We start from the raw sequence: 15490 nt of genomic DNA on the forward strand, positions 1-15490 counted from the left end.
AGAACAAGGAGCCTTTGAGTAAGCAGTCATGAGTTTTCGAGTAGAAACAAAAGTATAATTGATAAGCTCTCTTATCTGAATTGTGCCTCTGAAGACCAGCAAGGAATAATTTTAACAGTCTCAAAATCTATTTTCCATTTTCTCTCTCTGATTCCATAATGATGATAATGGGGAGTGGTGGGGGGAGGGAGGACTTTCATATTCTTTTTTTTTTTAAGATTTATTTGACAGAGAAAAAGAGCATAAGCATGGGGAGCGGGGAGAGGGAGAAGCAGGCTTTCCGCTGAGCAGGGAGCCCAATGTGGGACTCACTCCCAGGACCCTGGGATCATGACCCCTGCTAGAAGGCAGATGCTTAACTGACTGAGCCACCCAGGGCGGGGGTGGGGGTATGTGTGAATTTCATCTCCGAACACACATCCCCAGAATATCTCAAGTATTAGACAATGGTCTTGCTAAGAGGCGGGGAAACTGAGGCTGGGGGGAGGGGTGCGGTGGGGAGAGTTGTGCGAACCATTCCCCAGTGGAGCCACGTCAGGAGTTTCTGGGGCCCAGAGTGGTGGTCACAGCATCCCCTTCTCTCAACTAAGAGCTATGTGTCACCAATTTACTTGGAGACAGAGAACATTTGTTTAAGTCTCAGGACCTGCCAAATAGTAAAACCAGGAAACTGTGGAACTAGCAAGATATCACATTTCTTTCTGTTTTGAGAAAATAAAATTTAGACTATTTACAAAAGATGCCTGGTAGGAGAGCTGTAAATGGCAATCATTTGTGTGCGAACAAAGGTGGGTCGATAATAAGAGGGTAGGCAGATTTCCACCAGGTATTCATGCTTGAAAGAAGCCAGCTTAATGAGGTAGGAGAGAATGAGTAATTATAATAAAAATAGCTACGACAGTTCGCCCTTCCTGAAGAGTGGGGAAATAGCAGCCAGTTGAACCAAATTTGCAAATGCTGGCTTTCCCTTTTTATCTGGCACTATAAAAGGTCTCAGGGAAAACCAAACAAGGCCCAAAGCAGGGACTTTGACAGGCATACCAGGTAGGAGAGACAGACTGTTTTTATGCGGCAGGACATCACCCAGACCTGGTTTCCCATGGTTATGAATTGCTGGCGCACGACAGAAAGCACAGGTGGGCTGGGTGGGGTGTGAGGGCTTCCTGGGAAGAAGGTTCTGGAAGTCCTGGGGTTCTTGGAAACCCAGCAACAGGTCTAGATTTAGAGCTGGCCAGGACCTGGACCATAAACAAAATGGTGAGTAGAGGTGTATGCTTAGTCTGAGAAGGTAGCTACACACCCTCTTCCACTGGAGGGCATTTGACAGGTGAGCTAAAACTGCAGGAAGGCCTGGCACGAAGGCCCCCATCTGGGTGACAATGTGCCTCCATATCCTGCTTCGTCCACTCTGCTCACCATAACCCCCTGAGGTGGGGGCACGGGCTCGTGAGGTGCCCTGAATCCCACTGCCAGGAAACAGCAGAGCTCACTTCAGACATCCATGGGATCCCCGACTGTGAGCCAGATGCAGGTACAGGTGTCAGGGGTACAGCCATGAACAAGCCCGGCCCTTCCTCAGCTAACCCCCACCCCAAGATGTATGGGGAGACTGACCACGATCAAATCAATACCTAGGATGTTGGATGGCGATGAGCGCAAAGGAGAGGTAAAGGCAGGGAAGGGGGCAGGGACGGCCTGGCCTGGGGACAATTTCAAACAGTCAGGTCACGAAAGGCCTCAGTGAGGTGAGGTCTGCCAAAGGCGAGAGAGAAGGCTCCATGGATGCCTGGGGGGAGTGTTCCAGGCAGAGAGAACGGCTAGGTCAAAAGGCTCAAGTGGGAACTTGCTGAGTGGCTTCAGGAAACAGCAAGGAGAGCAGTGGGCCGGGGCCCAGGGCAGAGGGAGGCGGCAGCAAGAAATGAAGTCAGAGGGCAGCCCGAGGGGTGGGGGGGGGGGGGTGGGGGGGGTGGCTCAGCGGTTTAGCGCCGCCTTCAGCCCAGGACATGATCCTGGAGACCTGGGATGGAGACCCACGTCGGGCTCCGGGCTCCGTGCATGGGGCCTGCTTCTCCCTCTGCCTGTGTGTGTGTGTGTGTGTGTGTGTGTGTGTGTGTGTGTGCGCGCGCCTGTGTCTTTCTCTCTCTCTGTTTCTCATGAATAAATAAAATATTAAAAAGTAAAAATAGAAGAAAAAGAAAAAGAAATGAAGTCAGAGGGAGAAATAAAAGGCCCCGCTCCCTGGCCTCTCAAACCGCCTGCAGTTGCCTGGGCCTCTTCCTTGCTCCTCCTGCTGGAACAGCCCAGGACATCTAGTTCCAGCCTAAGTCAACCATGACACTCCTCCGCACAGAATCTCCCAGTGACTCCCCTGCACGCAGAGGGAAAGCTGAAGCCCACAGTATGCCAAGAGCAATGATCTAGAGGACAGGAAATCACAGGCGGAGTGGGGAGACATGTGCCGGAGTGACATCTCTAAGAAAGCATCCTGGTCTTTGAACTGCCCCAGAGAAGTCCCTGCTTCTCATTTCCTCATGAAAAATATTCCTCTGACACTAATCCTGGTCAGGAAGGTTTCTTGTGGTCTGTGAGAAGAAATCCAAGTCTAAATTGCATGGCAATCTATTTTGTGGAAATTTTGTAACACGTCAATCACTAGCTATTTTTACACACGTGAACATTTATTTCCACCCTGTGAAGTGATTCATCTTGATAATTAGCTGTATTTCCTTCCTCGCCATACTATTACAATAGTATCTTTTGCAATTAAATGAAAGGATTATTATTAAGGGACTCTTAATAAGATAATTTCAGAGGCAGGTATATACATTCAGAAATTTATATATAGAACTATTGATCATTTTAATAAAAGAGCTTGTCATTCTTTACTTGTCAGGGAGAAAAACAGTCCCATGGCTGGGAAAGGAGGCAGAAAGGAAACAGCATATCCTGTGGAACAAAGGCAGGGGGACCTGCTAAGTCATAAAAGAATCAGCACAGTCTGTGTCTCTGTATATATCTGACAAAATGCTTCCAAAACGTTTTCAAGTTCCAGATAGTTCTATTTTATTTTGTAAAAGATTTGGTTTATTTGAGAGAGAGAGAGAGAGAGAGAGAGACAGAACATGAGCAGGGGCAAGAGGTGGACGGAGCAAGAGAAGCAGACTCCCCACTGAACAGGGAGCCCAACTCCGGACTTGATCCCAGGACCCTGGGATCATGACCTGAGCCCAAGGCAAACATTTAACCGACTGAGCCACCCAGATGCCCAGTTCCAAATAGTTTTAGACTTATTAAGGTCATGGTATCCTTGTCTAGATCCTTTTACAAAGTAAGGAGAAATAATGTCCAACCTCCACCTAATTTACCTAATCTGAAGTTAAAGAAATCCTGAAAGAGACCTTTTATTTCCTAGAAAGCCTCATATTTTCGGTTCTCCCCACTGCTGATGCTAGTTGTGAGCTCTTCTGAGACTGGCCCCTGGAATAGGAAGCCTCATAATGGTTTTACCTTGGACAGTTTCATGCAAACCTATCCACTGACGAGACTTTTGACGTCTCAGTCGAAAATGTCAAATGTAAACACTTGCGAGTGACAAGTGGTGGCGACGTCAAGATTCAAAGCTGGACTCAAAACAGTGAATATGTTACTCAGCCCTCTGAGCTAAACAGCTAAGTTGTGATTTCTATTACCTATTCCACCTATTATCTTAAAAAAAGAGAGTGACATACGGAAGTGTAACTGGAGGAGGGCCTATTTCTGTTTCGTTGACCAGTTTATCTTAGGACATCAAACGAGCAATTGAAGGATCATGACACTTGAACTTAACTATAAGTCATCTCTCTTTTCCTCAAATGGGAAATCACCGTCATAAATTCAGTCCAATAAAACTTCTCCCTGAAATGCCCACGTGTTTAACGTGTGAAGGTGCTTTCTTTTTCACTTTCTTGGGTGGACAGAAAGAGCCCCGGCGGAGACCGGTTCTACAGGTTCGCCACTGCCACCGTGTGGACCAACTGAGGATCACTGGCCCCAGTAGGTTTGCTTTTCACTAACACAATAGTAAAGTGATCTTAGGCAGTAAGTGGACGCTGTTTTTCCTCCTTTCCCTCTCCTTCTCATATATAACACTTCATCTACCTCTTTTACAGTGGAAAACAGAAAAAAAAAAAGGATTTTCCAAGATGTGGGCCTCAGGAAAGCCGTTTCTTATTTGCCATGCTTCCAGGACCTAGTGCATCTTCTATATTTGCAAGTTCTAAATTTGTTGCGATTTCTGATCTCACAGTGGTACACTCCATAGGATGTGACTGGATGTGCCAAGTGACACACCCACACTGTGACGGGCAGCACAATGAATGGGGGAAATCTAGCTGAGTTAAGGGCTCTAAGGGGACAAAATTTTACATTGACACTGCCCTGAATTTTACATGTTACATGCTAACATTGTCTTTTGTTTTTTTTTTAAGATTTTATTTATTTATTCATGAGAGACACAGAGAGAGAGAGGCAGAGACACAGGCAGAGGGAGAAGCAGGCTCCCTGCAGGGAGCCTGACGTGGGACTCGATCCTGGGTCTCCAGGATCATGCCCTGGGCTGAAGGTGGCGCTAAACCGCTGAGCCACCAGGGCTGCCCCATGCTAACATTTTTTTTAAATATTTTATTTATTTATTAGAGACACAGAGAGAGAGAGAGAGAGAGAGAGAGAGAGAGAGGCAGAGACACAAGCAGAGGGAGAAGCAGGCTCCATGCAGGGAGCCCAATGTGGGACTCGATCCCAGGACTCCAAGATCACGCCCTGGGCTGAAGGCGGCGCTAAACTGCTGAGCCACTGGGGCTACCCCTGCTAACATTTTCTTTCTTTCTTTCTTTTTTAATATTTTTACTTATATATATATTTATTTATTAATTTTTAAAAAATTTTATTTATTTATGATAGTCACAGAGAGAGAGAGGCAGAGACAGAAGCAGGCTCCATGCACCGGGAGCCCGACGTGGGATTCAATCCTGGGTCTCCAGGATAGTGCCCTGGGCCAAAGGCAGGCGCCAAACCGCTGCGCCACCCAGGGATCCCCCATGCTAACATTTTCAAATCATTTTAACATCCATCATTTCATCTTCCTGTCACATAAAGCAGTGAAAGCAAATAGTAAAGTTCTATTCTCATGGTGTGGGAAAACCCCAGCACTAGTTAGTACTGAAAAAAGACTGGAAACTGGGGCAATTTATCAGTCAGACCAACAAAGACCACTACCACTGAGTAGGCTTCAACTTAGCTATAGCAAAAATTCAAAGTAGCACTCCCAATGGCAATTCTGGGTGGTCAGACCACAGCAGGGGTTCTCAAATGTGAGCATGCCTTCAGAATCACCTGGAGGGCTTGCTCACACAGATCCCCATACCCCATTCCCAGAAGTTTTGATTCAGTAGGGGTAGGACAGGGCCTGAGAATATGCATTTTCTAACAAGTTCATAGATGATGCTAATGCTCCTGGCATGGGGGTCACACTCAGAATACCACTGAGCTAGAAATTAAGTGCACACAGATCCTATATTCTTCTTCTTTTTTTTTTTATAGTCACAGAGAGAGAGAGAGGCAGAGGCACAGGCAGAGGGAGAAGCAGGTTCCATGCACCAGGAGCCCGACGTGGGATTCGATCCCGGGTCTCCACGATTGCGCCCTGGGCCAAAGGCAGGCGCTAAACCGCTGCGCCACCCAGGGACCTATATTCTGACTCCTATCTTCCCCTCATGTCAAGGAGACATGAGTCTCAACTATCACTTTTATTTCCCAGGTGCCTCCCTAATAGGGCTGATAGAACTTGGGGAGATTTCAAAGTGTTTCTACCACATTTAATGGGAATGAGCAGCAAAGTATTTAAATGCTGAAACGATGTTTGGGGGAAGTTTTTTCCATTGACTTGAGCATCCTCCAAGAATGATCATAGTATCTCTGAAATGAGCCTCAATGAATGTCAGCAAGGAATTGTTTTTCAAAGCCCTTGGGAAATCTCTCCTCCATTTCCTTGTTAGAAATCAGAGTCATTGAAAGAACCACCTTCTAGATAATGAAGACCTGAAGCCTGGACATCTAGAAGAAACATAACCAGTGCATGGAAAACATCTCCCAAAACCACAGGTCAAATTTTTCCAGGAAGATGTGCTCAGATTTGTGGGCAATGTAAAGGCTCTTTGCGATTACTAAGTGTCTGGACACACGTCTCTAAGGGTGGAGCAGATGAAACATCACCACAAGTCCATCACCCCTGTGCTCTTATCTGCCAGTGCTCAGAAGTGAAAAACTAGATCACAGCACCAACATGATAGTGGAGATACCCTGGATGCAGATGGTGAAGAATAATGGGATTGGGTACGACAGCCAGGGAACCGTACTCCCCAAGGCAAAAGAATAATCCTTAATAAAATAGTCTGGAAACACTGAAAATGAATGATAGTAGGGTGTGTGAAAGAAATAACACAAAATGCAAAAGTAAGACACAGCACTAGACTTAGCATGCCAAAGTCCACTTTCTCCTATAGAGAAGCCAGGAAGCATATATTTGGGGGAGGCACAGTCAAGATCACCAAGAGAGAAACAGCTAAAAGCAGGCAAATGGGCCCAAATACTATCAGTTCTGAGTACCTGGAGAGGATACCCTAGACACAAGCATGGTGGGAACGTGGAGGGGACCCACAGCATAGGCAGGTGGGCAGTGGTTTTCAGTTACAGGGCAGCGCACTATCAAGGATGACAGTGACTTTCCAGCCCATTCACTAATCCACCCACAGTACAGTAAAGGTGTAGAGAAATGGTTAGTATGTCCACCTTTCTCTCTCTTCCTGGAGGCACCGAGTGTTTGTTTTCTTCTGCTTTGGTTAGATCAGTAATCACCCATGTGCCTCTGGCAAAGGTCCCAGCTCAGCCACAGCGGCATCCTGGTTACTAATACAAGCCCCTTTGCCTGATGCCTTCCAGACCCTCTGGAGGGCAGACATCAGACTGGCTCTGCTCTGTCCCACAGCTTTACTAGGCCTGCGGATCCATGTCCTCCAAGCCTGGGACTTTCTGAGGTTGGTAGAAGTATGGAGTTGGATGCGCAGGTTTCATATTCTTCTGTGATAGGCTGGTGCTATGTTCCCTCTGCTCTAGGGGCTAAAGCAGAGAACAGTCTAGCTCTTCTTCCAAAAGAGATTACGCCTAACCTTGAAGGGGATCAATGTCTGGAGCCAGGATTTAACCCAAATTGATTTTGTCCAAAAGCCTGCATTCTCTTTATGCCACTGCACTCAAAACAACAGGAGGAAGCACTTGATTGAATAAGTGATATTGGGACTAAACTATAAACAATTTGGAATTAACTTTAAACATCTTAGGCCATCTACAAAAATAAACTGAAAATCAGGAGTTAGCTATTGACAGGAAAGCTAGAATAAATTAGAATTTGATGTCAGACATTTGATTAAACCACTTTCTAAAATTTGAAGAGTAAATAGAAGAAACAGATTGACAAATTAAAATTTACATGCAAAATGTAAACATCAAGATAACAGTTGTAAACAGGCAATGAACAAAACACATTTAAATGAAAACAATCATAAATCATTTTGAAAGATTTTGCACTTATGTACAAAATAAACATTAACTGGTACTATTCCAAGGCATTAAATTTGAAAAAAAAAAATTAAGGGACACCTGAGTGGCTCAGTGCTTGAGCATCTGCCTTCCTCAGGGCATGATCCTGGATCCCGGGATGGAGTCCCATATCAGGCTCCCCAAGGGGAGCCTGCTTCTCCCTCTGCCTATGTCTCTGCCTCTTTTCTGTGTGTCTCTCATGAATAAATAAATAAAATCTTAAAAATAAAAATTAAGGTGAACTAGTAAAGTGATAATGAATTGCAATTTCTTACTGGGGGGAAAAAGTTTGATGATTCCTATTATAAATTACAGTCTACTTCTGGGTTTTTATTTTAGGAAGTCAACTCCCCCCCAGAAGGTTACCATGGAAGTAAAGAATGTAGGCTTTTGAGTTTCAACATACCCAAGTTCAAATCCTGGCTCTGATTTACTCATTTCATAACCTTGAGTAAGTTATTTGTGATACATAAGCCTTAGTTTCTTCATCTGTTTAAGTTGGAACTGAAAATATCTGATGTAAAGTACTTGTGTTCAATAAACGGACGCCAGCTAAAATCGAAGAAGTGACTCCCAACAGGGAAAGTTGAAAAACAATATTCAGTATGAACAAAGTTATGAAATTTAATGCATATAAACCAAGTGGAACATTAAGTAAACACTGAAAAGACAATTATGAAGACTCTGATGGTGAACTATATTTAAGATGTGCTGGGGCACCTGGGTAGCTCAGTGGTTGGGTGTCTGCCTTTGGCTCAGGTCGTGGTCCTGGAGTCCTGGGATTGAGTCCGCATCAGGCTCTGCCTGCTTCTCCCTCTGCCTATGCCTCTGCCTCTCTCTGTGTCTCTCATGAATAAATAAAATCTTAAAAAAAAAATGTGCTAAGTAAACAGCAAAAATTTTTCTATATTTACAATGAGAATAGCTAAATAAAACATTTATACCTGCGAACAAAGACTGGAAAAGAATGTAAATTAAGGAAAACATGGCATGTCATCTTCTGGGGATTTAAAATGTTTTCTTGGGATCCCTGGGTGGCGCAGCGGTTTGGTGCCTGCCTTTGGCCCAGGGCGCGATCCTGGAGACCCGGGATCGAATCCCACATCGGGCTCCCGGTGCGTGGAGCCTGCTTCTCTCTCTGCCTGTGTCTCTGCCCCTCTCTCTCTCTCACTGTGTGACTATCATAAATAAATAAATAAAATTAAAAAAAAATAAAATAAAATGTTTTCTTGAATGCTACCTTGTTTTTCCAATAAATGAAAAAATATGAGGAAGAACAAATAAACGGCTGAGACTTCTGGTTTACAGTCTGGCTTACAAGGAGCCTGGAAGCAGCTGTCCCACTGTTAACCAGTAAGAACCTGAATGATCTGAAAACCAACAACTCTTCCTAATGACAGCAGAGAATTGAGGTCACAGGGCAAACCTCTGCCTTCCCAATTAGAGAGACGGGTGTTTGCAGAGAATCACAACTTCCTGGAGCCGCAACCTCCACGGGAACCAGTCCTAGCCTGGGAAAACTTGAGCCATAACTGACAAACTTGGGGGGCTCAGGGCCCATGAGTCTGAGAGTTAAAACTTCAAGAGGGCTCAGCCTTTTGTGAGCTTTACCTCTAGGAGTTCTACGGGGCTCTCAGAGTGAGCGCTGGGGAGAAATCGCCTCATGTTTCTGGTGGAGAGAAGGGGAAAGCAGACAGAGTATTATGTTCTTCCGGAGGCCTGCCATCAAGAGCAACTATTTCACCAGGACCAACCAATGAAGGTTGTATCAGAGCCTAACTCATCTGAAGGAAGGGCGCAGATGCCCGCCTCCAGCTTCCTCTCGCCATCCTGGGAACTTGTGAAATTCACAGTCCAAGACACAGGCTCTCTACAAGACTGCTGCAACTCCAAAACCCCATTCCACTACGCTGAGCACCCGAAGAACTAGGAGGGTATTCGCCAGTGCAATCAGCTTTCCCTGAAGCCCTGTCCATTGGCTTCACTTAAATTGCTCTGGCCCCCAAGGGACTCGTGAGCACTCCAGCTACAAGGAAGGCTGTCAAGAATGCTGCATTATCATCTTGAATAAAATCAAAATTTTGCCAGATAAAATACAGGAAGCCAAGTTAAGCCTGACTTTGGATAAACAAGTATATTGGGACATACGCTAAAAATTATTCATCATTTATCTGAAATTCAAATGTAACTGGGAGTCCTGGGTGTCTTATTTTGTTTTTCTAAATCTGGCAACTCTACCCATAAATGACAACCAACCACTACCATGACTTTTATGCTTACCACTTCCTTAAAAACAAATTACGCAATGTGCATCCTTCGGCATTACAGGTTAGTCTTCCCAATTTAAAAACATTGAAATAGTCTTTAAGTCTATTTTAACCTGTAAGTTTCTTTTCAATCCCTTTTATTTCCATAAAATTAACCTTTTGAAGAAGCCTGGTCATTAGACCTGTAGATTTTCCAAAACAATGGATTTTGTTATTGCAAATGCATGGTAAAGTTCAAACTTTTCTGCTTTTCTTGGCATTTCTTGCAAATTGGCAGCTGGATTTCAGGGCCTGGATCAGACTCAAGGGTCCATCCCTTTGGCAAGACTATGGGTGACAGTGTGTATTTTCATCATAAGGCACATGTCTAACTCTCTTTTCATAACCTTGGCACAAAACATTGACACTATGCCTTTATTCACTGGGGGTTGCAAAATGCTGGCTTCCTAATTCTATCATTATGCTTTATTTATTAATTGGAATACTACTTATAAAAAGACATTCTCTTTTATCTGCTATTTCATTATCTAGTGGTATAGTACATATGGGAAAGGCAGGATAAATGCTAGATTCTCCCACTTTTTAAAATCAGTTTTTAAGATAATGAATTGATTTTCTATTATTGTCTGAAGATGACCACTTCTTAAAAAATATCATTTATGAACTCATGTCTTTGAACATATTTGATGAAATTCCCTCCATTGCAATTATTACCATTATTAAAACTCAAATTATCCCATCCTTGACCAATGGCAGCCTCTTCAAGTTGACTATTGATTCCTCTTGATATTACCCTAGTAGTGTTTCTTTTATTCTTATTATTTAATTTTTTTTATTTAAATTCAATTTGCCAACAAATAGTATAACACCCAGTGTTCATCACATCACATGCCCTCCTTAACCCCAGTAGTTTCTAATAGTTTCTTTGTAATCTGACATTAAGCTATGTCCCCAAGCTTCTCTTACAAGTTTCTTGGCTCAGGTCTGGAACTCATCATTTCTCCAGAGCCTTGGGTCCAAAACTGATTCTCTGAAAAGACTAGTGAAATTAAATCTCCATCAAGACAGACCAAAGACAAAAGCAACACACACACACGAGCATAAAGAAAACACTAAAAGGGAACAGGACAAAGATTTAGAGCTGATTATCTGATGGTCAGGAACAAATGTATGTTGAATGGATATGTGGATGAAACACAAAACCTCCTAGGAAAATAAAATTTACCAAAACTACGTCCGAAAGAGAAAAAGACAAAGCAGATCAATTACCCAAGAAAAATGAAATTATCAAAGACTTGCCCCAGAAGCAGCAATCCTGGTCTACTTTTCAGAATTCTCTTGGACTTTAAAGAAAAAGACACATACTGTATCTTTTTTTACATGAATATATTTATATATACATGTTTCATACAAACTGTTCCAAAACTTATTTTTTTTAACATTTTATTTATTTATTCATGAGAGACACAGAGAGAAAAAGAAGCAGAGACACAGGTAGAGGGAGAAGCAGGCTCCATGCAGAGAGCCCAAAGTGGGACTTGATCCCGGGACTCCAGGATCACGCCCTGGGCCGAAGGCAGGTGCCAAACTGCTGAGCTACCCAGGGAAACTTATTAAAAAAGATTTATTTACTTATTTGAAAGAGGGGGAGGGGGCAGAGGGAGAGGGAGAGAATCCCAAGCAGACTCCAGGCCTAGCAGAGTCCAATGGGGGGCACTATCTCATGACCCTGAGATCACGACATGAACTGAAACGAAGAGTAGGACACAACCAACTGCACCTCCCAGGAACTCCCCAAAACTTTTTTAAAAGGTAGTATAACCTGAAACCTATGCTATAAGGGTAGTTCAAGAAGGAAAACAATGGTTGACCCTCACTCTTAAACACGAATGGAAAAAGCCTAAATAAAAATAATAGAAAAAATGAATTAAGCAATGCATAAGAAAATTATCATCATGACCAAATTGGGTTTAATACAAGAATGATGAATCATTTTATTGAAAAAGTATACCAACTTAGTTAACTATATTAACAGATGAAATGAAACAAAAATGCCACTTATCAGTGCTTCTTATCTATATTGTACTAGAGGGCTTAGGTAATACATTAAGATAAGAAAAAGAAATATAAAATATACAAAAATAAGGAAAAAAACAAACTTTCATTGATGATATGATTATCTACAAAGAAACCCAAGAGAATCTATAAGCAAACTATAATTAATAAAGTAGAGTAAAATACTTAGATTTCAGACCAACATATGAAAATTAATTGCATTCTAAAATAGAGGTCCCCTAAAACTAGGAAATGCAAATAAATAAATAAAAAGAAAGGTACTTAGGAATAAATATAATAAGTATAATGAAATATTTTTATTGAAAGACATTAAGGAATAAAATAAGTGGAGAGATATGCTTATGGCAAGGAATAAGGCAAAAATAAAGACATTATTCTATGCAAATTAACCTATAAATTCAATATCATTCCAATTGAAATCCCAAGGAGTATTTCATGGAACTTGACAAACTGATTCCAGAATTATGTATGAAAAAGAAAAAGGCCAAGAATAGATCTGGTAGGCAGAATAATGGCCCCTTAAGATGTCCACAAACTAACTAATCATCAGAATCTGTGAATTAGCCAAAGGTTGCTAAAGAGCTGACTAACAGAGATTATCCTGGATTATGCAGTTAAACTCAATACAATCACCAGTATCTTTATGAGTGAAAGAAGTAGAAGGAGAACCGGAGAGATGGTAGCATGAGGTTTTGGCTTGATATTGCTCACTTTGAAGATGGAGCCAAGAATGTGAGTGGAAAGCCTCCAGAAGCTTCAGGGAATAAGACACAGGTTCTCTCCTAAGGTGTTCAGAAAGGAGTGCAGTGGCGGGGCACCTGGGTGGCAGCATCTGCCTTCGGTGTGGGTAGTGATCTCAGGGTCATGGGATCCAGCCCCCTGGGGCGGGTGGGCTTCCTGCTCAGCAGGGAGTCGGCTTCTCCCTCTCCTTCTGCCTCTGTCCCTGCTCATGCTTTATCTTTCTCAAATAAATAAATAAATAAATAAATAAATAAATAAATAAATAAAATCTTAAAAAAAAAAAAAGGAAAGCAGTTCTGCTGATACTTTGATGTTATCCCAGGGAGACCCATTTCAGACTTCTGAACAACAGAACTGTAAGATAATAAATGTCTGTTGTTTTAGACCACTAAATTTGTGGTAATCTGTTATAGCAGCAATAGGGCACGAAATACAATAAACAAGATGGTTTCAAAAGAGCAAAGTAGAAGGAAGGACTTTTCTGCCAACATAAGACTTATTTTTAAAATACAGAAATTAAGGTATTATAGGATTGGTGTTGGGATATAAAAGAGCAGATACCAGAGACAGACCACATATATATGGGAACTTGATGTATGACAGAGATGACATTATGGATCACTGGAACAAGGATGAACTGTAGCATTAATGAACAATGGATATTTTGGGAAATTGACTACAAAAATGGCTAGCAATTATCCCTCTCTCCATATTTATGTTCCCTTATCATGTAACTTTAATGCCATCTTACTCAGAGTCTGAACCACGTGTTGGCAACCATGATACACAAAGGCCTCCACAGTGGAGTTTGTCCACTTTTACAATCTGTTGCTGTCATCTGAAGATGCCCAGGGATGCCTGTTGAATGATGAGAGATAACTAGTTCAGTAGCGATATACCTGCCACCCTAGTGGATAACCAGTCAACTTCCAGTGGCAGAGGACTTAGGTAATACATTAAGATAAGAAAAAGAAATATAAAATATACAGAAATAAGGAAAAAAAAACAAACTTTCATTGATGATATGATTATCTACAAAGAAACCCAAGAGAATCTATAAGCAAACTATAATTAATAAAGTACAGTAAAATACTTAGATTTTAGACCAACATATGAAAATTGTTGGTGACCTAGGTGACTAGCAACTGACCACGGACATGAAGGAACCCAGCTCAGTTCAGGCTCATAGGATTATAAATTAAGTAAGTGGTAGTTGTTTTAAGTCACTGAGTTTCAAAATCGTCAATTACATAGCAAATCTAATTGCTATAGATATTATATGGGAAAAACCCTTGGATTGATACCTCCCATCACGTGTAGAAATCAATTCCAGGTAGACTAGACACTTAAATATAAAAAAAACTAAACTTTTTGATAAAAATATAGAAAAAAAAAATCTCACCCTGGTTAGGGAAAGTTTTCTTAACATACCAAGAGTATAAAACAGAAAGGAAAAGAATTGTCAAATGTGACCACATACCAAAAGACCACAACTTGGTACCTCAAAAGTAACTATAAGCTAAGTTAAAAGACAAAGAAGAAATATTCAGAATATAAAAAGAATATCTACAAATAAAAAAAGATAATCCAATAAAGAAATGGGCAAAAGAGATAAAACAGGAAATTGACAATATGGAAACCAAATGGCATATCTATATCTATCTATATCTTCATGGAATAGTCAAGGAAATGGAAATGAGAAGGCATTTCTCATCCATTTAGATTGGCTAAAAATTACAAATTTCACAACTGAGGATGTGGAGAAAGGGGAGTTCTTACATACAGAAGGTGGGACTATCCATTGGTATAATAACTTTGGAGACCAGTTTAGCAGTATCTAGCAACCCTGATGATCACCCACCCCAAGCCACCATACATAAAAACTCATACATGCGCATGAGGACAAATGCATTAATGTTTAGAGACAACTGTTTATAACACTGAAAAGTTAAGACAACCTAAATGTCCATCCTCTAAAGAAGGGTTAACATGGGAATTATAAACAGCAAATTCAAGATAGTGGTTACCTCTATGGCACAGGGGAAAATGCAATGGGGGAGGGTACACAGGGAGCTTCACTGCATTTTTTTTTTAAGATTTTATTTATTTGAGGGGATCCCTGGGTGGCGCAGCGGTTTAGCGCCTGCCTTTGGCCCAGGGCACGATCCTGGAGACCTGGGATCGAGTCCCACATCGGGCTCCCGGTGCATGGAGCCTGCTTCTCCCTCTGCCTGTGTCTCTGCCTCTCTCTCTCTCTCTCTCTGTGACTATCATAAATAAATAAATAAATAAAAATAATAAATAAATTTAAAAAAATTTTAAAAAAAGATTTTATTTATTTGAGAGAAAGGGGGGGAGGGAGCACAAGCAGGGGGAGCAGGAGGCAGAGGGAGAGGCGGACTCCCCGGTGAGCAGGGATTCCCAATATGGGGCTCAATCCCAGGACTCTGGATCATGACCTGAGAGGAAGGCAGATGTTCAACCAACTGAGCCACCCAGGCACCACACTTCATTGTATTTCTTAAGCTAGGGGCTGGGTACATGTGCATGGATCAATCCCTGTTCCTAATCTTGTGTCTGAAAGATGTCATAAATGTTAAATATAAACAAATTTTGAAGTGAATAAAACAATAAATCACAGGTAAGCTCCCAAAAAGAACTCAAAGATTATGATACAGAAAGAAGTTTAAGAGCTTAAGCTCTTCATCTCGAAGCTGTCCCTCCCCTGGGTTACACTCCAGTAGTCAACTCTGAACCCTGGGAATCATCCAGAG

At 42.1% G+C, this 15490-nt stretch overlaps 1 protein-coding gene across 3 annotated transcripts in view; it reads right to left on the minus strand.

Moving 5' to 3' along the window:
• Positions 1 to 15490, minus strand: part of BTD (biotinidase) — a 31499-nt gene that overhangs the window by 9081 nt on the left and 6928 nt on the right. The window contains exon 3 of one of the 3 annotated variants that reach the window (XM_025448695.3): positions 13468 to 13574. The exons of the other annotated variants lie outside the window; for them this stretch is intronic. The gene's annotated coding sequence lies outside the window, so the exon portion shown is untranslated. The remainder of the gene's footprint in view (positions 1 to 13467; positions 13575 to 15490) is intronic. 3 annotated transcript variants of the gene reach the window in all.

Source organism: Canis lupus, chromosome 23, assembly GCF_003254725.2.
Source record: "Canis lupus dingo isolate Sandy chromosome 23, ASM325472v2, whole genome shotgun sequence".
Taxonomy (NCBI): Eukaryota; Metazoa; Chordata; class Mammalia; order Carnivora; family Canidae; genus Canis; species Canis lupus.